This window comes from Thalassophryne amazonica, chromosome 14 (genome assembly GCF_902500255.1).
Source record: "Thalassophryne amazonica chromosome 14, fThaAma1.1, whole genome shotgun sequence".
Taxonomy (NCBI): Eukaryota; Metazoa; Chordata; class Actinopteri; order Batrachoidiformes; family Batrachoididae; genus Thalassophryne; species Thalassophryne amazonica.
Window position 1 is genome coordinate 40,381,007 of NC_047116.1, and position 21,695 is coordinate 40,402,701.

General features: G+C 44.3%; 1 long non-coding RNA gene across 1 annotated transcript; it reads left to right on the forward strand.

The window, feature by feature from the left end:
• Window positions 1-913: 913 nt before the first annotated feature.
• Window positions 914-20,796, forward strand: LOC117525285. Its single transcript, XR_004565008.1, has 3 exons — window positions 914-1,060; window positions 7,267-7,273; window positions 20,786-20,796. It is a non-coding gene; the product is annotated as an uncharacterized LOC117525285 (long non-coding RNA).
• Window positions 20,797-21,695: the final 899 nt, after the last annotated feature.

The window sequence follows — 21,695 nt, forward strand, 5'->3', positions numbered from 1 at the left end:
GCCCGGAACGTCCCATCGGGAGGAGGCCCCAGGGAAGACCCAGGACACGCTGGAGGGACTACGTCTCTCGACTGGCTTGGGAACGCCTTGGGGTTCCCCAGAGGAGCTGGGGGAGGTGTGTGTGGATCGGGAGGTCTGGGCGGCTTTGCTTGAGCTGCTGCCCCTGCGACCCAGCTCCGGATAAAGTCTACGAAAATGGATGGATGGAAGGATGGATTCTGTTTTTATTTACATTTTACACAATATCACAACTTCATTGGAATTGGGGTTGTACTTTATACAGTTATATTTTACAGTTACTTCATACAGTTACTTCATTAACAGCTGCTGATTTGTCCGCAGCTGCTGAATGTAATTAATAAAGTAACTTATAATCTAATTTGGTTATTTTTAAGATTTAGTACTCAGGAAAGTAACTATTAGTTTCTTTGCTGATTGCTCAATCTTAAAAGTAACCAAGTTAGCTTACTAGTTACCTTATTAGTTACATTACCTATTAGTTACAAGTTTTCGGCAGATTCGAATAAAGTAATTGCATATAGCTGCTAATGAAGTAACTGCATAAAGTAACTGTATAAAGCAACCATAAAAGTAACTTGTCAAAGTTACTTTCACAACACTGGTGTGCATGCTGTGCTCCTCCAATATTTACATGTTCCACCTTTTTTTTTGGGGGGGGGGGGGGGGAATACGGTTTGTATTTGTCTATGCTACCGTTACTTTTTAAATTAAAAGTTAAAAAATAGTGTGGTGAGTGAAAGGCTCTTTAGCTCAGTGTCACACATTGTAGATGAAAACAGGAACAGAAATAATGCAGAAAAGCTTAATTTAATCAAAATTAATCTGCCCGCACATTTTCAAAAAAGGTTTTTAGTGCTCACAGATATAAACAAAGTTATTGACGGACAGTTTCAGTTCAGTTATTGGTGTTGTATATTTTGTAGTACTGAAGTCCACAGGTTACTTATAAGTGAGATGTCTGGCAGTGCCACGTTTGTTAAGAAACACACAATTAATGTTAAAGGACAATTTGTTGTTGTCAACAAGTGAAGTTACATGAGTTACGTGAAATGATTGCAAGTAAAAACAAAGCTAATGATACTGGTAGCAGTTACAAAAAGTAAGGTACAACTGATGAATAAAACACGTTTTCAAAGTCATCATAAACCTGTAAAGATATCATTAAGTATTCGTATCGGTATTTGGTATTGACGAGCAGTGTTGCCACAGTTACTTTGAAAAAGTAATCCAATTACTGATTACTGATTACTCCTTAAAAAAGTAACTTAGTTACTTTACTGATTACTCAATTGTAAAAGTAACTAAGTTAGATTACTAGTTACTTTTTTAGTTACTTTCCCCAGCTGCCGACAACAACCCTCTGCCACCTCAACATGACAATACCTGTTTTGCCAAAACTCACTTTATAGTCACCCTTTCTTGACTTCAATGAAAATAAATACTTGCTTTATAAAAAGTAAAATAATCTCTCTTGACCTCATATTTAACTGTTGACAGCACTGTAACAGTAAAACTTGCAATTTCTAACCTACATTGTTTGTAAATGTAACTATTAAATTCTAGCATTTTTCTAACATTTAAATTCTCTATAAACATTTTACTTGTCAAAATTATTATTATTTTAAGTAGTATTAGTAGTTGTAGTAAAATAACAGCTTCAAAACTGGATCTTTAATCTAGGGGTGTTGTTGGGGGGCACATCCTTGCCCCACGCCCCCATTCCACCTGGATTCGCCCCTGCTTTGGCGTTTGAGCACAAAGAATGGATAACATTTATTTATGCAGAAAACATGACCAGATTTACAGGTAAGAAAGTTTTATTGTGTTTTCACATCATGTGGTCCTCAGAAAGAGAGTTTAGGTGCATTTGAGTGGAAAATAGTGTTAGTTGTTGACACGTCGCAGAGGATCAGCTGTTTTTAATGAGACGATATGGAGCGGCTCAGCTCAGAATTCTAAATAAAGGAGAAAAATAAAGCGTAAAAATGACTTTGTAAAGCTCAGTGCAGGTGTGCTGTTTTCACCGCGCTTTAAGAGGTGAGGATGAGTCGTAGCTGATGAAAAGCTCACAGCTCGCTTAAAGTGGGCAGTTCAGAGCCCCGACCCCCTGCCCACGGACCAAATTTAATGCTGCTGTCGACCCACAATGCAAAAATAATAGTAACGCACAGTGACTTGGAAAAGTAACTTTAATCTGATTACTCATTTGGAAAGATTAACGCGTTAGATTACTCGTTACAAAAAAAAGTGGTTAAGATTAGAGTAACACGTTACTAAGTAACGCGTTACCTGCATCACTGTTGACGAGTACCAAAATGTATGTACTCAGTCTGGAAAAAAGTGGTGCATCCCTAAGTTAAACCATGGACAGACTCCACCTTATTCACAATGAACTCTCCTCTGCATCACTGTCATTGATCAATATTTTTATATTGATTGCACAAAATGTCAATATTACCTTTCTTGACATTGGAGATAGGATAAAATTTCAATCATGAATGTTAAAGTCCAAAGCTTAATTCACTAAGTTGCAAGTTTTCCCTGCAAAGCATGAATGAAACATGACTTCCAGCACCTTCTTATTGATCGTAAATTATTAAAGCTGAACAGTTGCATATGAATGTAATTTATCTGGCACAGCAAGGACAAAGGAAAGGTAGAAAGAGGAACATGCCCTCTATGAATTAATACTGCATAAGGTCTTTTGTGTCAAAAGAAACCACTGCAACCACCAGAAAAATGGTCTTACTGAAAGGAACAACAAAGTCAACACAGTACATGCCAACTCAACATTTTCTAATACAGATTTTTCGCTTAGCATTCATACCCACTTTCTGTTGTTCCTGCTCAATGGATGTGGTTGGTGTAAAGGATTTTCAAGGATTTTACTAGTGAAGAAAACACAAAGTCCAGCACTTTATACATGCTTCGTGGTGAGCACGTCAGCCGGCTTGGCAGGCTTTGATAAGTCAGTCAAGGCTGAATACACAAGTAGAGCTGTGAAAGGTGCATTTCCAATGATCCTTTATTCGACATGTTGTCTGACAGTAATAAAGTTACAGTGAAATTATACGTGAGTTTTAGAACAACCCTCAATGCAAACAGTCAACTTGGACCTTTACCATGGAGGTTGTGTTTTTGTTACTACTGCTTGTTGATATATATATATATATATATATATATATATATATATATATATATATATATATATATATATATATATATATATATATATATATATATATATATATATATATATATATATAATGAATCAACAAATCAGTGATCACAGGCTCAGTTTACCCATAATGCAGTTTGGCATCTGTGTGTTAATGTTAAAAAGTTCAGAATTAGTGCACTATTTTAAAATTAAAAGATAGTGTTATATTTTCACTTTGTACAAATGAAAACAGACAGAAATCATACACCCTGCCGCAGCGGCTGCATGTCACAGTGCAGGCTCCCACACTAGGTGGAAAAAAAGGAAATAAAAAATACAACATGTCGCAACGTGCTGCATGACGGCACGCACTGCAGACACCATCAAGCAGCATGGCCCATGTCAAAATATCTGACTGATCATCTGGTCACAACACTCCACCAACAGGTCGGCATTTTGAAGCACGTAATACAACCCAGCCACTCTCTTATGGTGTCATGTTGTCTCATAATGTAGACATCAAATTCACACACAAACATAATTTTAACAAGCTCTGAGAAACTTCGACGTGTTCCCCACAGCAGTAGCATGACACATTATCTACAGAATAAGGACACATTTATGTCGTAGTACATTTTACCCAGCAGACATTGCATTGGTCCAACTTGAAGTGATGGCCACTGATTGTTGACGTTTTGGTGCATTGGCATGTTAATCGTATGGTCATTGGGTGAATGATATAGTTGGTACTGACTTTCTGATTGGCTATGAATGTACATACTACCAGAGCTGTCCTACAAATAACGTGTTTGCCCCCAGGGCACAACTGCCCGCCTCGGTCGTGACTCACACAGCATCTTCACCTGCGCCTGTGTGGCATTGAAGTTAGTTGTCTGTGGGATATACATGCATGTCTGTGTAAATCATTGACCTCCCAATATGTACGCCACACCATCGAACGTGTGTGCTGTCCCACGGACAATGTCTCATAGGACACTCCAACATGTGTCCTGTCCCTTGAGGGGAATAAGCGCGCATGCTGCTCAGACATGTGTCATGTCCCTTGCATGACATCTTGCGACATGTATTCTGTCCCTCAAGGGGGACAGGCACGCATGCACTTCGGGCACGTGTCGTGTCCCTCAAACGATGTCTTGTAAGACCCTCGAACCTGTGTCCTGTCCCTCAAGGCAGACAGGTGTGCGTGCACTTTGGACTTTTTTCATGTCCTTCATACAATATCTTGCGAGACCCACCCATGTGTCTCTTGTCGGTCAACGGACAACTTGCGAGACTCTTGTACATGTGTCCTGTCCTTTGAGGGGAACAGGGCACACATGCACTTCGAACGTGTGTCGTGTCCCTCGAATGACGTCTTGCGAGAAGCTCGCACCTGTCTCGTGTTGGTGGTGGAAGGTCTCGTGAGACTCTCAGATGGGTGCTCTGTCCCTCGAGGGGGACAGGCACGTGTGCACTTCAGATGTGTTTTGTGTCCCTCGGACGATGTCTAACGAGACCCTCGCACGTGTCTCATGTCGTGGTGGGAGGTCTCACAAGACACTCGGACATGTGTCCTGTCCCTCAAGGGAGACAGGCACGCATGCACTCCACTTCTAAAACATGCAGAACAAGTTGGTGAATGTAGGCAATGAACGCTGTGAAGTTACAAGTAACGGCGTCAGTGTGGCGGCGTGCTGAATATCGACCCTTCGTCATGAAATTACGTTCTTCCTTTTGACGGCTTTAATTTTGTCATATTATCATGAAAATTGATACACACGTCAAGCACGACAACCTCTTACAATTCATAGGGGCGTCGCCCATAGGTGGGGCAAAATGCCTCATTAGCACCCCATTCAAACTTTCAAAAACCCCTCCCCATAGGGTTTTTTTGGAGTAGGGAGATGAAAATTGGTATACATGTGTGACGTGCATAGATGTACAAAAAAGTCTCTTGCACCATGTGTCTACTCCAAATAGGAAGTCGGCCATTTTTAATTTTCTTGTCATTTTGGCGTGATTTGCACACGTTGTATTTGAACGAACTCTTCCTAGGGATTTTGTCCAATGCACTTCAAATTTCTTTCACAGCATCCAGAGATGACAATGATCAAAAGTTATCGAAAGCTTTTCTCTATGTCGAAGGGTGTGGCCACTATGGCGGCGCCATTTTGACCCTTCGCCATGGAACATTATACTTAAACAGGTCCTGATGTCACATACTTAACCCAATCAACGTCATTCCACTTCTAAAACATGCAGAACAAGTTGGTGAACGTAGGTGATGATCGCTGTGAAGTTACGAGTAACGGCGTCCATGTGGCGGCGTCCCGAATATCGCCCCTTCGCCATGAAATTATGTTCTTAATTTTGACGGCTTAAATGTTGTCATATCATCATGAAAATTGATACACAGGTCAAGCCTGACAACCTCTTACAATTCATAGGGGCGTTGCCCATGGGCGGGGCAAAATGCCTCAATAGCGCCCTTTTGAACCTTTCAAAAAACCCTCCCCATAGGGGTTTTTTGGAGTAGGGAGATGAAAATTGGTACACGTGTGACTTGCATAGACGTACAAAAAAGTCTCTTGCACCATTGGTGTTAAGGATTTTATATATATATATATGTTATCACTGTTAAACATTTGTACCTTTTGTCTTCTTTCTGATGAGAACGGTGTTGTGCTGTTTGCACTTAAACCCGAGAATGTACGTGTTATTCAACCTTGTTGGAGCTGGATGTACTTATTATTATTATTACACAACTTGTTTTCGTAGCCGCTAACGACTGGGAGTAAAAGAACTGAAGGTTGAATTTTGACTGATTGTGATGTGATGCTTAGTGTTCCAGGCAGATGCAGAACAGCTGATAACTGCAACAGACGAACGAGATGTGCTGACCTCCGACGATAAGAGTAAAGAAAGAAACTGTTTTTCCTTACAGCTGCGCTTATTGACGTATGTGTTTATGTTACGGGAAGAAACTTGTCTCGCGTTGTCCCCCCCCCCCTTAGGACAAGTTTTATGATGTGATGAGGGATTCACTAATAAAAAGAGCGAAGCGCAGGCCAGACTTTAGTGTAGCTTTGGTGTATAGCCTGGCTGCACTCCGCGCGTAAAATTTGACTTTCTGTCTCACTGGTGTTTCTTGACTCTGTTTGTCTTATCAAAGGTTTTAAGAATGTTTGGAGGAGAAAATACCCAACATTGACTGGGGGCTCGTCCGGGATTTGTGGAAGAGCGTGGAATGGTGACATCATCTGGAAAGCCAGTGACTCATGCCACTCTCCTAACTGCACTAATGAAAGCTGTGAAATTGCCTAACCAAATTGCTATATGCAAATGTGCGGCTCACACCAAAGGCTCTGACAGTGTTTCAAAAGGAAATGACGTTGCTGACAAAACCGCAAAGGCGGCAACAGCTCTTTCTATTTTTCTCCTATATGACACCCCTCCGGATATGACCACAAAAGAAACCCATGTTGCCAAAAAATATGTTTAAATGGGCAGCTATTATGAGCCATGGCGTGACGCATGTCTCATCAGGGGGTATGATATCGCAATTGCAATCTATTTTTTGTCTTTATGGGTTCGATGCATATGCAAAACAGCATTGTAGAGCATGCATGACATGTGCAAAACACAACTCACAAGGCAATTTGAGACCCCAAAGAGGCAAATTTCCAACACCACAATATCCCTTTCAAGTGATTCATATGGATTATATACAGCTGAGTAAACATGAAGGGAAGGAATTTTGTTTAGTCATAATTGATGCCTTCTCAAAATGGGTAGAATTGTTCCCTACAAAACATGCAGGTGCACTTACAGTGGCTAAGGCATTGTGCAAAGACATCATTCCATGATTTGGAATACCAGAAACAGTCTATTCAGATAATGGAGCGCATTTTGTTAATACAATAGTGCAATACGTAGGAGAAGCGCTACAGGTCAATCTCAAAAATCATTGTGCTTATCATCCACACAGTGCCGCATTAGTGGAAAGGACAAAGGGCACAATAAAAATAAGATTAAGGAAATGTATAGAAGAGACAAAACGAACCTGGATTGAATGTTGGACCTAGTAAAATTGTATATGAGAATAACACCAACACCATCAGGGTTAACACCATTTGAGATACTTTATGGACGACCATATCGTCTACCAATTTTGACATGGATACTAAAACAGCAGATGAGGAACAAACATTAGCAAATTTTATGAAAAAGACATTAACACAGAAAGAGATAACTTAAACACATTTACTGCCGAATAATTTTGATCTTCCACAGGACGGCCTTCCAGTAGTCTAGCCAGGAGACTGGGTGTTCATCAGAGTCCAGTCCTCGTTGGGAAGGTCTATACCAAGTGCTGTTAACAACACCAACTGCAGTAAAGATAGCGGAGAGATCAACGTGGATACATCACTGTAAGATACAGCGTGTGTTGGCGGCCTCCACAGTGGAAGGGGAAGTCTGGCTACAAAGGGAGTCTATTTAATTAGCAATAGATTGTCTCAATGCCAGTGAAGCAGGGAGATCCTTGCACTATTAGGTGAGGTGGTTAACAACACTGTATCCTAGCAATCATGACTGAACTACAGCAGACCCCGGAGCGGCGTGCTCAGCGCCGCCGCTGCCGGACTGTTGGTAGGGCAGCCGGTTGCGTTGTGATCTTAGTGTGTTTCGTGCTCCTCGGATTCCTGGCCTGGTGGTTGACCCAAGAATTGCAGCTCACTGTGGACCAAGCCAGAGAACAACGCAAGCAACGTCAGAAGAGGTTTATTCATAATGTGAATGAGACAGATGGACACCCTCATATATACCATACTAATATGTGGTACAGATATGTTCATTTATTGGCTATGGAATTACGTTACTAATTGTTATGTTTGTTCGCAAATACCTATATCCTCAACACACCCAGCTCTGACGGCTAAACCGTACCCTGCTAGGGTGACAGAATGTCTTATCATACGGATGCATAATCAAACTGTATTTCGGGGGCAGCAGTTCTCAGCAAATCTGATAAGATGTAACACCACTTGCCTCAGTGCAACCACTTATATGATAGGGATTTCAACAGAGGACGTACAAGCGTGCCCAAGTGCTGCTCCATTGACTAGACTGAAGGGAAACGCAAAAATATCATCACGTTAAATTGTCATCACAACGGCCATTCCCAATTTGCTTTTACGGGACAGGGAATAAAAATGTAGGTAAAATTAAGAAACGTCTGTGTACCCAAACGTATGTTTTATCAAATAATTTAAGCCTAACCAAAACATAATATGTGGATGGTACTTATCTTCATCACATTGGACGGGGATGTAATTATACAGGCTCCTGTCCATGGGGAACGGATGAATCATGTGCTTATGTTAGTAAGTTTTTGCTACCACCTGTAAATGGTATTCCGGTGTATGATGACATCTATTGGCTTTATGGTTCCAGACTGTACATGAGTCCCCCACCAAATTGGGGTGGTGTGTGTGCACCTACCCAGGTGACTGACCATACATATGTGGTAGGACCTCCACAGAGATGAATGGCAGCACCAGACGGAGGAGATTGATATACCCAGATGTGTTACCACATAATCACATGTGGGGCTCGGATGTACTAAAGGACCAAAAAATTGTGGTCTGTAGGAGATAAAATAGCACATTCATTGTTCCCCTGGATAGGAGTGGGAAAAAATTCATTAATGATTGAAACTCTGAATTATCGATTGGGTCTGTTCATGAATGTAACTAAAAAAAAAAAATAGTAGCAGCTCAAAACACTGAAATAGATGCTTTACGTACCATGGTGATGCAAAATCGCATGGTTTTAGACTTGCTTACTGGTTCACAGGGAGGAGTTTGTGTTCTGCTGAACACAACATGCTGTACTTTCATCCCAGACTCCATTCATTCAGTGGATATGCAGGACGCATTGGAAGAGCTGAATAAACTTCGTGATGCAATGCATAAAGACACCCTAGCCGTGAACCGGTGGAATCCCTGGTCCTGGTTGACTTCAGGACCATGTTGGCAGTTACTATTGAAAATGGTGACACCAGTTATTATAGTCCTAATTCTGATTGGACTTTGCATGTGTTGTGTGATCCCTTATATCAAAACAATGGTTGGCAAAATGGTGTCAAATACATTTGTACAGTGTAATCTGGCCTTCCAACAAACTATGCCAAAATATCAAGCATTGAAACAGTCAGACCTTAGTGGAGAAAACTGTAATGACTGTACTGAGAATTATGATGATATTGAAAAGCTCACAACTCCAGTTCAAGCTTGAACTGTTGACGTGATGAGTTAACACACTCTTAGCCTATGAAGCTTTAGCTGAAAAAGTAATAAGACAAGTGGTGTAGTCGAATAATACAGAAAAACGGTTCATTTATACCAGTCGGTAGGAGTGATGTATGGTGGTGGTGTGGTGATAACAGAATCTTTGACAGACTGCCACGAAATGTGTCAGGTTATTGTGCATTAATATCATTATTGTTACCCATGACCCCTGAAGACGTTACGACATATGCAGCCTCTCTTATTCCTGAGGATTGGCAGAAAGGCATAGCCAGACATAGAGTAAAAAGAGATTGGAAAGGAGTAGGAAATCCAACATATATTGACGCAATAGGAGTCCCCAGAGGAGTGCCTGACGAGTATAAACTGGTTGATCAAATAGCAGCTGGATTCAAATCTTCCATCTGTTGGTGGTGTTCAATTAATAAAAACATGGACAGAATAGATTAAGTTAATAAACTAACTAACTAAGCTGGGTGATGCCTACTGTATGTTTAACAGGTGATAAACAGGTGGGAAATGTTAAGGATTTTATATATATATATATGTTATCACTGTTAAACATTTGTACCTTTTGTCTTCTTTCTGATGAGAACGGTGTTGTGCTGTTTGCACTTAAACCCGAGAATGTACGTGTTATTCAACCTTGTTGGAGCTGGATGTACTTATTATTATTATTACACAACTTGTTTTCGTAGCCGCTAACGACTGGGAGTAAAAGAACTGAAGGTTGAATTTTGACTGATTGTGATGTGATGCTTAGTGTTCCAGGCAGATGCAGAACAGCTGATAACTGCAACAGACGAACGAGATGTGCTGACCTCCGACGATAAGAGTAAAGAAAGAAACTGTTTTTCCTTACAGCTGCGCTTATTGACGTATGTGTTTATGTTACGGGAAGAAACTTGTCTCGCGTTGTCCCCCCCCCCCCCCTTAGGACAAGTTTTATGATGTGATGAGGGATTCACTAATAAAAAGAGCGAAGCGCAGGCCAGACTTTAGTGTAGCTTTGGTGTATAGCCTGGCTGCACTCCGCGCGTAAAATTTGACTTTCTGTCTCACTGGTGTTTCTTGACTCTGTTTGTCTTATCAAAGGTTTTAAGAATGTTTGGAGGAGAAAATACCCAACAATTGGTCTACTCCAAACAGGAAGACGGCCATTTTGAATTTTCTTCTCATTTTGGCGTGATTTCCACATGTATTTGAAGGAACTCCTCCTAGGGATTTTGTCCAATGCACTTCAAATTTCTTTCACAGCATGCAGAGATGATACTGATCAAAAGTTATGGAAAGCTTTTGACTATGTCAACGGGTGTGGCCGCTATGGCGTCGCCATTTTGGCCCTTCGCCATGGAACATCAAGTCATGATAACCCCTTCATGGTTTGCCTGATTGACTTGAAACTTCACATGGGTGATGACAGTTATCCCCTAAACACACCTGCCCCTTCAGTTTGTGCTCTGAGCGCCCTCTAGTGGATGAACCATCAACATGTCATAACTCCTTCATGCATTGTGTGATTTGCTTGACATTTGAACTGTGGGATGAGTGGTTGCCCCTGTACACACATGCCCACATCTGGTCACAAGAGGACGCGCTGGCCTGGGTAGGCGGTCGCGCAGAACAAGGGCCCGTATATGACTGCTTGCAGTCCTAGTTATTATTATTATTATTATTATTGTTATTATTATTCCGACTTTTCAAACCCCAATTTCGGCCCTTTCCCATGCTCAAAAACTCACCAAACTTTGCAAAGTTGTCTGGCCGGATCAGAAATTTAATATTTTGGGGGTCGCGCACATGGTCGCAGCAGAATGGCAAAAGAGCGCCCCCTAGAAAGTTTCAAAAAACCCTCCGCATTGGAGTTGTTTGTCGTAGCCTCACAAAATTCAGTACACATATTTAACATGCTGGGATGCACAAAAAGTCTCTTAACATCATAGTGAAATGTCGACAGGAAGTTGGCCATTTTGATTTCAAGTTTCGATTTTGCGGTAATTTTTGCAATTTGGCCATTTCCACTACTTGAATGAACTCGTCCTAGGGATTTCATCCAATTGTCTTCAAATTTGGTACACATCATCATGATCACATGCTGATCAAAAGTTATCAAAAGAATTTTTGTAGGTCAAAAGGCGTGGCTGCTAGGGTTTGTCAAACTTTGGTGTGCATTTCGGAGCACGCCATTTCACTTTGAACGGCTGTCACGCCCACATACTTCATTGTAGATCCTTCAAACTTTCTGGACATAATGAGGGCTCCACCCTGAATGTCTGCATATATTAATGTCCCACCTAATGCATAGCGCCCCTCGGTGGTAACAGGAAATGTCCTATTTTTTCAGCTTGCACTCGACCGAGACGGACGCACTTTTCTCTTCTCCCTCCCTCCTTATCTTTCCTGCTTTTGTGGCGTGTTGTCTGTGAGGCTGCAGCATTGCTCTTCTGGAAACAACAAAAATGGATCTGTTAAAGTGGTCTCTGAACGCAATTGACACTATTCGGGAGCGGAGGACCCGACCTGTCCTGCTGGGACGCATGTGATGGGTTACGTGATGGACTCGTGGAGGAGATGGCAGGTCATGTGCCTTTACATGCTTTCTGTGGAGGACATTGAAGATGTGTACATATTTGGCTTGGTGGTGACCGGCTTTCTGATGTGTGGAGCGGGGCACTTGCTGGTTTACCGGAAAATCAAGAAAGTGGAAGCAGCTTTGATTGGTCGTTCCAAGCTGCCCTATATGATTGATTTGATTGGGAAGGCAGTGGCTGCGCAGTCGGCAGGGGTTAACCGCGCATTGGATGACATCTCTGGGAAGATTGCAGCCCTGGAAACCCGCTTTGACCGTCTGTGAAGACCACATTCTACATTTCAGATGCATTGGGAGCCACTCTGTTCTCAGAACTGTGGAATCTTTCAGGCGTCTGTTAATCTGGCTATTCATTTGGCTTCCCCAAATACAGCTGCACTTCAAGGTCGCTGTGATAAGATACCTCCTCAGAAGAACAACACTCTTATGCCTCGCTCCCTGGTCTTCCCCCCTCCCCTCAGCTTCTCCAGCTCTGACGTGAACTGTGGACTGTCCAGGACTTTCTCAGCCTGCGCAGGGCTGTTCCCTTCCCCCCCAGACTGTCGAACAAGGCCGTCGACGGCGCCGAAACTGGCTGCCTTCCGGAGTGTTCTGATAAACTGGTCCTTTCAAATCTCGGTTGTCATCCTGTGTCCTTGTTTTGTCTCTGTGATTATTGTTTTTTTGTGCTGATGGGATTTTTTTTTTTCCTCATTGCCGCTGTGTAATGCAGCGGCTATGAGGGTTTTTTTTTTCTTCTCCTTGTCCCTCGTGTTTTGCTTCATATATATGTTTTATGTACAAGCCGGCCTATGTGTTGTGTGTTATGTGTGTTGTTTGTTATGGGTCGGTGTTGGTTTGCTCAGCCCTGCTGTTGACCAAGGCAGGGATGTACATCTGGAGCTGGTCCCCGGGCGCCTAATGTCGAACTCTGCTCCTACTGGCAAATAGGATGGGTTAAATGCAGTAGCCACATTTCATTGTGCAGGAAAGTTCTTCTGTTCTGTGCATATGACAATAAAATTTCCTTGATCCTTGATCCTTGATCCTTGATCCTTGATTTTTACTTTAACAGGTACCGATGTCACACCATCAACTTCATTCCACTTCTAAAACATACACAACAAGTTGGTGAACGTAGGCGATAATCGCCATGAAGCAATGAGTAATGGCGTCCGTGTGGCGGCGTGCCAAATATCGACCCTTCGCCATGAAATTACATTATTTCTTTTAACAGCGTTAATTTGGCCAAGTCATCATAATAAATGATGCATAGGTCAAGCATGACAACCTCTTACAATTCATACGGGCGTCACCCATGGGCGGGGGAAAAATGCCTCAATAGCGCCCCCTTGCAACATTCAAAAACCCCTCCCCATAGGGTTTTTTTTTTTGAACTGGGAGATGAAAATTGGTACACATGTGTGACTTGCATAGATGTACAAAAAAGTATCTTGCACCATTGGTCTACCCCAAACAGGAAGTCGGCCATTTTAAATTTTCATGTCATTTTGGCGTGATTTCCACACGTTGTATTTGAACAAACTCCTCCTAGGGATTTTGTCCAATACACATTTCTTTCAGATCATCCGAAGATGATCGGACACGGCCACGTGTCTCGGACACTCGAGTGAAAAGAGGGGCAGAGCTGTCGAGTGATCACCACCTGGTGGTGAGTTGGAACCACTGGGAGGGGAGGAAGCCGGTCAGACCTGGCAGGCCCAAACATATCGTGAGGATCTGCTGGGAACGACTGGCGGAACCCTGTGTCAGCGAGGTCTTCAACTCCCACCTCCGGGAGAGCTTCTCCCAGATCCCGGGGAGGTTGGAGACATGGAGTCCGAGTGGACCATGTTCTCCACCTCCATTGTCGATGCGGCTGCTCATAGCTGTGGTCGCAAGGTCTCTGGTGCCTGTCGCGGCAGCAATCCCCAAACCCGGTGGTGGACACTGAAAGTAAGGGATGCCGTCAAGCTGAAGAAAGCGTCCTACTTATCTTTGTTGGTAGGTGGGACTCCAGAGGCAGCTGACAGGTACCGGCAGGCCAAGCATGCCGCAGCCCGTGCGGTCACAGAGGCAAAAACTCGGGTCTGGGAGGAGTTCGGGGAGGCTATGGAGGAAGACTATCGGTCGGCCTCGAAGAGATTCTGGCAAACCGACCGACGCCTCAGGAGGTGGAAGCAGCTCTCCACCAGCACTGTTTATGGTGCGGGTGGGGAGCTGTTGACCCTGACTGGGGATGTTGTCGGGCGGTGGAAGGAGTACTTCGAGGATCTCCTCAATCCCTTCGTCACGTCTTCCAAAGAGGAAGCAGAGACTGGGGACTCAGAGGTGGACTCATCCATTACCCAGGCCGAAGTCACCGAGGTGGTTAGAAAGCTCCTCGGTGGCAAGGCTCCTGGGGTGGATGAAACCCGCCCTGAGTACCTTAAGTCTCTGGATGTTGTGGGACTGTCTTGGCTGACACGCCTCTGCAACATCGCATGGTGATCGGGGACAGTGCCTCTGGATTGGCAGACTGGGGTGGTGGTCCCTCTGTTTAAGAAGGGGGACCGGAGTGTGTGTTCCAACTATAGGGGGATCACACTCCTCAGCCTCCCCGGTAAGGTCTATTCCAGAGTACTGGAGAGGAGAATTCGACCGATGGTCGAACCTCGGATTCAGGAGGAGCAGTGTGGTTTTCGTCCTGGTCGCGGCACACTGGACCAGCTCTACACGCTCCATCGGGTGCTTGAGGGTTCATGGGAGTTCGCCCAACCAGTCCACACGTGTTTTGTGGATCTGGAGAAGGCGTTCGACCGTGTCTCTCAGGGCACCCTGTGGGGAGTGCTCCGGGAGTATGGGGTCCGGGGTCCTTTGCTAAGGGTTATCCGGCCCCTGTACAACTGCAGCAGGAGCTTGGTTCGCATTGCCAGTAGTAAGTCAAACCTGTTTCCAGTGCACATTGGCCTCCACCAGGGCTGCCCTTTGTCACCGGTTCTGTTCATTATTTTTATGGACAGAATTTCTAGGCGCAGCCAGGGTGTAGAGGGGGTCTGGTTTGGGAACCACAGAATCTCGTCTCTGCTGTTTGCGGACGATGTGGTTCTGTTGGCTTAGTCAAATCAGGACCTTCAGCGTGCACTGGGGCAGTTTGCAGCCGAGTGTGAAGCGTCTGGGATGAAAATCAGCACCTCCAAATCCGACGCCATGGTTCTTGACCGGAAAAAGGTGCTTTGCCCTCTTCAGGTTAGTGGAGTGTCCTTGCCTCAAGTGGTTGAGTTTAAGTATCTCGGAGTCTTGTTCACGAGTGAGGGACGGATGGAGCGTGAGATCAGTAGACGGATCGGTGCAGCATCTGCAGTGATGCAGTCGCTGTATCGGACCGTCGTGGTGAAGAGAGAGCTGAGTAGGGGGGCAAAGCTCTCGATTTACTGATCGATCTACGTTCCGATCCTCACCTATGGTCATGAGATTTGGCCGAAAGAAAGAACGAGATCGCGAGTACAAGCGGCCGAGATGAGTTTCCTCTGCAGGGTGGCTGGGTGCTCCCTTAGAGATAGGGTGAGGAGCTCGGTCACTCTGGAGGAGCTCGGAGTTGAGCGGCTGCTCCTCCACATCGAAAGGAGTCAGTTGAGGTGGCTCGGGCATCTTTTCCAGATGCCCCGTGGACGCCTCGCTGGAGAGGTGTTCCGGGCACGTCCCACTGGGAGGAGGCCCCGAGGAAGACCCAGGACACGCTGGAGGGACTACATCTCTTGGCTGGGGGAGGTGTGTGTGGATCGGGAGGTCTGGGCGGCTTTGCTTGAGCTGCTGCCCCCGCGACCTGACTCCGGATAAAGAGGAAGAAAATGGATGGATGGATGGATCATCTGAAGACTATACTGATCAAAAGTTATCGAAAGCTTTTCTCATTGTCAAAGGGTCTGGCTGCTATGGCATCGCTATTTTGACCCTTCACCATGGAACATCAAGTCATGATAACTCCTTCATGCTTTGCCTAATTGACTTGAAATGTCACATGTGTGATGACGGTTGGACCCTGAACACACCTGGCCCCTCTGTTTGTGCTCTGAGCACCCTCTAGTGGATGAACCATCAACTTGTCATAACTCCTTCATGCATTGACTGATTTGCTTGAAACTTGAAATGTGTGATGATTGTCTGCCCCATACACACCTGACCCCACTATTTGTGCTCTGAGTGCCCTCTAGTGGATGAACCATCAACTTGTCATAACTCATTTATGCATTATCTGATTTGCTTGAAACTTGAACTGTGTGATGAGTGTCTGCCCCTGAACACACCTGCTCCCTCTGTTTGTGCACTGAGCACCCCCTAGTGGATGACCCATCAACATGTCATAACTCCTTCATGCATTGTCTGATTTGTTTGAAACTTGAACTGGGGGATGAGTGTCTGCCCCTATACACAGCTGCCCATATGTGGTCACAAGGGGATGTGGTGAGCTGGGGAGGCAGTGGCGCAAACACGAGGACACGTATATGACTGCTTGCAGTCCTAGTTATTATTATTATTACTATTATTATTGTTACAGTTATTATAATTATTATTGTGAGTATTGTTATTATTATTTGTTGTGTTACTATGACGATTATTATTATTGTTGTTATTACTTATTTTTCAATGTACATGTCAGTGAGTAGAGGGTTTCCAGGTGCTGGCAAGTTTATGTACATATTTGCTGGATAACACGCACTCTCGCAGGCACACAATACAAGGTCAGATTCGAGTCACTTCAGCTAGGAATGTGAACGGGGCTGCTGTACTGTCTGGTGAGATTACAACCCGTTATTCCAGCCTGTCTGTCTGCTGTCACTCGCTTTTTATTTCAGACACTAGATGCCTGCATCATTTGCTGAGTACTTGTTCTGCTCAGCTGCATCCTACATGGACCTCTGGCACAGTGGAGACACCGTGGAGGGGGAGTGGAGGGGAGCAGTGCGCACAAGCCGAGCTGGAGTGCATCGAACCACTGTCACGGGTTCTGTTCTGTGCACGTCAGGGGTGCATGTTTGCAGCTGCGGGCTGACATTTTGGCCATTCATCCCACAGTGATATGAGAAGTGGTTTGCGACGCAGGCAGATTGTGTTCTTTAAGGGCTTGGTGGGCCGACCCTATATGTGTATGTGAGCATTCAACCTGCGGAGAGGTGACACGATCCATTCGTGCTGGCATTCGTGCTGGAATGTGGCAATGGCCACATTCCTGTGTTTCACCCTGGGTTCACCCCGGCATTCGTTCACATCTGCCCGAACCTGTGTCCCTCCCAACATCGGCTCAGTGTTTATGTGGTTCGCTGATTCTAACTGTTTTGTGCTGTTTCACTGTAATTTGACCACATTTGCACTATGTGTGAAGGGGCCCTTAGTGTTGTTGCTACCAGGCTTTCAGTGTCCTTGTTTGTCATTTTGCTACACCTTGTTTTTGAACCTATTACCTGTTTTGTGATCTTGATTGTTGTCTCATGATTTGGATACTGTTACTGTTTTTGCCTGCATTTCTGTGTACCGACCTCTGCATGGGAGAGGCATGGGAGAATTGAAATTGGAGAAGGTCATGTGATCAGATGAGACCAAAATAGAGCTTGTTGGTATCGACTCCACTCGCTGTGTTTGGAGGATAAGAACAACCCCAAGAACACTGTCCCAACCATGAAGCATAGGGGCGGAAACATCATTTTTGGCGATGCTTTTCTGCAAAGGGGACAGGACGACTGCACTTTATTGAAGGGAGGATGGATGAGGTCATGTATCGCAAGATTGTGACAAACAACCTCCTTCCCTCAGTAAGAGCATTGAAGATGGGTCGTGGCTGGGTCTTCCAGCATGACAATAACCCGAAACACACAGCCAGGGCAACTAATGAGTGGCTCAGTAAGAAGCATTTCAAGGTCCTGGAGTGGCCTGGCCAGTCTCCAGACCAGCATTCAACAGAAAATCTTTGGAGAGAGCTGAAACTTGAAACCTGAAAGATCTGGAGAAGATCTGTATGGAGGAGTGGACCAAAATCCCTACTGCAGTGTGTGCAAACTTGGTCAAGGACTAGAATCAGAATCGCTTTTATTTGCCAAGTAGCCACAGAATACAGTGGTCCCTCACTATAACGCGGTTCAGCTTTTGCGGCCTCGCAGTTTCGCGGATTTTTTTGTGAAATTTTGCATGCTTTTTTTAACAGCGCATTGTGTTCTGTGTCCTTATCAGGCGGGCCGGTCGCGGCACCAGTCGGCATCACCGTGATTGCTCTCATTGCCACTCACACCACCCTCCTGTCTGCTGTGCGGAGCTGCACCAAATCTGGCAACAGGTCCAGAGACTATGCTCGCTGTTTTGATGCAGATGTTGACTGCAGCCACAGAGCTCCGTGGCCACCGAGAGAGGACTTGGATTCTTTGCGGGTCCTGCATCCGTACCTCCGGGGGCAGTGAGCGAAGGGAGAGTTCTGCGTGTGTCTGTTTAAAATCTTCTTGCCCAGAAGAAAAAAGAGAGTGTTTACACAGGAGAGAAAAGAGAAAATAATGCCTGTTTGAGAAAAGTGTATAAAGTGTGTAGTGAGGGGTTTTACAGCCTTAAAACATCTATACAAATTGCAGAAAATAGCGCTGACTACTTCGCGGATGTCACTTATCGTGGCTTATTTTTATAACGTAACTCCCGCGATAAGCGAGGGACCACTGTACAAGGAATTTGACTTCAGTTTGAGCTGCACTCTCTCTCTGTATGGCATGCATAAATATATACTAGACACTGAATGAATCACAACAATAAAATGTGCAATAAGAGAAAAGAAAAAGGATGTGTGAAACAGACAACAGATTGAAGAAAAATTGGACATGAGGTATATGAATTGGTTAGTTTTTTTGGCAGATTACCATCAGTGTGATGCTCTGTGGGAAGACACTGCTCCTGTGTCTTGTTGTTTTGAGCTCTGTTACATGGACCAGAGGGGAGGAGTTTAAACGGTGTGTGTCCAGGGTGTTAGGGGTCTCCAGAGATGTTACCAGCTCACTTCCTGATCCTGGACTGGTAGAAGTCCTGGATGGAGGGGAGGCTGGCTCCAATGATTTTTTTTCTCCAAACCTGACAGTTAGTTGAAGTCTGTGCCTGTCATGTTTGGAGGCAGAGGGAAACCAAACAGAGATGGAGATGCACAGGATAGACTGGATGATGGTTGTGTAGAAGATGTTGTGCAGTTCCTGGGGCAGTCTGAACTTCCTAAGCTGCCTGAGAAAGTACATTCCCTGCTGTGCCTTTTTTTCTAATGGAGTTTATGTGGGAGGTCCACTTCAGATCTTGGCAGATGGTGGTTCCCAAGAACTGCAAAGTGTCCACAGTAGGCACAGTGTTGTTGTTGGTGGTGGTGGTGGTGGGGGGGGGGGGGGGGGGGGGGGGGGGGATTGATGGTGGATTCCTCCTGAAGTCTATTATCATCTCCACAGTCTTGAGCGGGTTCAGCTCTAGGTTGTTCTGACCACACCAGAGTACCAACTGTTCCACCTCCTGTCTGTATGCAACCTCATCACCATTCTGGATGAATCTAATGATGGTGGTGTTGTCCGCAACCTTAAGGAGTTTAACAAATGGGTTCTCTGAAGTGCAGTCATTTGTGAAGAGGGAGAAGAGTAATGGGGAGAGCACACATCCCTCAGGAGTGCCAGTGCTGATTGTACATGACAACCGTACAACCGATTGTACATCCTCACCTCTGGAATGCAATTATCTTCTGCAGCCAACATTGGCTTCCACTAGATCTTCTCCAACGGGAATAGGTACCTCAGTGGGATAGGAGTTGGACTTCCAATACATGGGCTTGGTCATGTTACTGATCTGTGTCCATGGACAAGACACATCTGCATTACCAAGCAACCCATGGAAATGCAGTCCATTGCAACCATACAGTCCAACATCTCTTCAACCTACAGATATCAATTTCAATTTTCAATTTATTTTCATCTATATAGCGCCAAATCACAACAGAGTTGCCTGAAGGAGCTTCACACAAGTAAGGTCTAACCTTACTAACCCCCAGAGCAACAGTGGCAAGGAAAAACTCCCTCTGAGGAAGAAACCTCAAGCAGACCAGACTCAAAGGGGTGACCCTCTGCTTAGGCCATGAAACAGACATAAATTACAGAACAGTTCACAGAAACAATTCACAAAACAAATATACAAATATACAGGACAGGAGGGGTTCCAGCACAAATACAATTCCCATCTCTGGATAGAGCTACACCTTAAACAGAGAGAAAAAACAGAATCAGGCATCAGAAAGACAAGAAATACAGTATAATTTGTCAGCATTAAACAAGAAAAAAACAAGAAATACTAAGGTGATCGCTGGCCAGTAGCCCTAAGCTTCACTAAAAGACACAGTATTTAGGTAAAGTTGAGGTTGCGGCCCGCTCTGTTTCCTAATAAAATTAATTAAAAGAGTAAAAAGCATAAAACAAAACTATACCAGTATGCTAGCCATACGAAAGGGAAAATAAGTGCGTCTTAAGTCTGGACTTGAAAGTCTCTACAGAATCTGTTTTATTGACACAGGAAGATCATTCCACAGAACAGGGGCATGATAAGAGAAAGCTCTGTGACCCGCAGCCTTCTTATTCACCCTGGGGACACAAAGTACACCTGCACCTTGAGAATGCAAAGGCCGGGACGGTACGTAAGGTTTAATTATGTACCGTAATTAAACAGACTGGCTGTCTGTTATTCACAGACAGCCAGTCTGTGAATAATTTTATAGACTAGTAGCAGAACCTTAAAATCTGATCTCACTGGGACAGGAAGCCAGTGAAGGGATGCCAAAATGGGTGTAATGTGGTTGAACTTTCTGCTTTGTGTCAAAAGTCTGGCTGCAGCATTTTGAACCAATTGGAGAGCCCTAATGCTGGACTGCGGTAAACCAGAAAATAGAACATTGCAGTAGTCCAATCTAGAAGGGTCAAACGCATGGATCAGGATCTCAGCATCAGCCATAGACAGGATGGGACGAATCTTCACTATATTTCGCAGGTGGAAAAAAGCAGTCTTCGGAATATTTCTAATGTGGAGGTCAAAGGACAATGTAGGATAAAAAATTACCCCAAGGTTCCTCACTTTGTCAGTGTGATGTATGACACACGAGCCTAGCTTAAGCGTTAGCTGGTCAAATTGATGCTGATGTCTCACTGGACCAAGAACCATCATTTCAATCTTATCAGAGTTTAAAAGTAGGACGTTTCTAGACATCCAACGTCTCACTGATGCAAGACAATCTAAGGATTTTATGGGAACAAGATTACCAGCAGTTATCGGCATGTATAACTGAGTATCATCAGCATAGCAGTGAAAGGTAATCCCAAAATGTCGCAATATGTGCCCAAGGGGCGCTATATAAAAGGGAGAAAATATACCCGATACGTTTCTAATGGCCGATTCCAGGAAGTCATTGGAAGCTTAGATCCAGGACAACTTCAAACCCAGGCACTCTGAAATGACATCACTGTTTCACATATCAAATCCAGACAGTTGGGAACAAACCTCTGTGTTGGGAGTTTTTGAATAATTTTAATTTGAAGAATTGTGGTTTACATGGTGGTGACAGAAAGTTATTTAAATGGTAAATGGGCTGTGTTTCTATCACACTGTTCCATCT